The following is a 2,202-nucleotide window of genomic DNA, read 5'->3' as shown; positions in this document are numbered from 1 at the left end:
GCTTATGATGTGTGTCTTTAACTAAGATGCTGGTTTTTTAGAAATGCTGTGTGATTCAGTCTAAGTCATATTGTTACTCTGCCTTCATAGAGATTTCAGGAAGTTTTTGTTTTTACACATTTTTTATTTCTTTATTGCAACTGTTTAAAATTATTGTTTTTTTAAAATCCCCAGACATCAGTTCCAATTTGGGATTGCTTTGTTTTTTTTTAAAAAAAAACTATAGCAATTAAAATGTGATATAAAGCCAAGAGAAATAATCAAAACCATTAAAAAGTGAAAGTCAGAATATTTCACACATCTGATGCGACACCTGGAAAAATACGGCATACTTCACTTAATCCTCCAGGGAAAGATTGAAGGCAAACGAGGTCCAGGCAGAAGAAGAACTTCATGGCTTCAAAATCTAAGGGATTGGTTTGGACAAAACTCAACAGCACTTTGTCATGTGGCTGTAGATAAAAATAGGATTGCCAACATGATTGCCAATGTCCGATGATGGATATGGCACAAGAAGAAGATAAAGTTCATAAATCAATCAATCTGTTCATTCCTTAAAAGTCCAATATTTCTATTTTACTTTATAAAAATAAATAAAGAATAAGAATAACATATATAGATCTTGAACAATGTTATATACAACAAGCAGAGACAGAAACTAATTTCACTGGGAAAGAAATTAATACCTACTTGTGGATAGATCCTTCTTTGCATAACACACATAGAAAAACTGAAAGACATCTGTGGTTTCACTGCCCCATTCCAGTCCTCATTTTCTCTCTGTTCTTTATTGTCAGTTTCTCCACAGTTGTGCTTTATTTTGATAAGCCTAAATTTACAAGTCTGATTCACACAAACAAGCTATTCAGTTAAGGTCCTGGAGCTGTGAGGTACAAGGTACTGTATTTTTCAGAGTATAAGATGCACTGGAGTATAAGATGCACCTTAATTTTGGGGGAGGAAAAGAAGAAAAAAACTTTCTACCTCTGCCTGCCAGCATCCATCGCGTCCTTGCAGCAAACAGCAAATGGCCTGGTCAGCTTCAGCACATTGTTGCAGTCTGATCAAGCAGCTGATTGGCAGGTGGAATACCCCCAATCATGTGTTCCAGACTGTGGGGATTGCCACAGACCATCGTCACCTCTGCCCATTGTATATTTGGGTGGTTCCAGGCGGCGGGATCCTCACTTCCATGCGGATTTTGCCAATGAGTTTTTTATCAATTTAAATATGGAAAGTATGCAGTATGCAGAGTATCTAAGGCTCTGTTTTAGGCCTAGTACTCTTCAACATCTTCATCAATGATTTGGATGAAGGGATAAATGGGGAACTCATCAAATTTGCAAATGAGACCAAGCTGGCAGGAATAGCCAACACTCCAGAAGATAGGCTTAAGACACAATAGGATCTTGACAAACTTGAACATTGGGCACTATCTAACAAAATGAAATTCAATGGTGAAAAAGTAAGGTTCTACATTTAGGCAAGAAAAACAATATGCACAGGTACAGTATATGTGGTCCCTTGCTCATTAGTAGTAACTGTGAGAGGGATCTTGGAGTCCTAGTGGACAACCATTTAAATATAATTCAGTAGTGTGCAGCAGCTGCCAAAAAGCCAACACAGTTCTAGGCTGCATAAATGAAGGGATAGAATCAAGATCACATGAAGTGTTAATACTACTTTATAATGCCTTGGAAAGGCCACACTTGGAATACTACATTCAGTTTTGGTCACCATGATGTAAAAAATATGTGGAGACTCTAGAAAGAGTCAGAGAAGAGGCAACAAAGATGATTAGAGGACTGGAGACTAAAACATATAAAGAACGGTTGCTGGAACTGGATACACCTAGTTTAATAGAAAGAAGGACTAGGGGAGTCATGATAGCAGTGTTCCAATATCTCAGGGGTTGCTACAAAGAAGAGGGAGCCAAACTATTCTCCAAGGCACCTGAGGATAGAACAAGAAGCAATGGGTGGAAACTAATCAAGGAGAGAAGCAACTTATAACTAAGGAGAAATTTCCTGACAGTGAGAACAATTAATCAGTGGAACAACTTGCCACCAGAAGTTGTGAATGTTCCAACAGTGGAAGTTTTTAAGAAGATATTGGATAGCCATCTGTCTGAAATGATATAGGGTTTCCTGCCTGAGCAGGGGGTTGGACTAGAAGACCTCCAAGGTCCCTTCCAACTCTGCT

This window comes from Thamnophis sirtalis, unplaced genomic scaffold, assembly GCF_051295495.1.
Source record: "Thamnophis sirtalis isolate CommonGarterSnake01/CBP01778 unplaced genomic scaffold, rThaSir2_p1.2 scaffold_5, whole genome shotgun sequence".
In the NCBI taxonomy this organism is placed as follows: Eukaryota; Metazoa; Chordata; class Lepidosauria; order Squamata; family Natricidae; genus Thamnophis; species Thamnophis sirtalis.
This window is presented reverse-complemented; position numbering follows the sequence as displayed.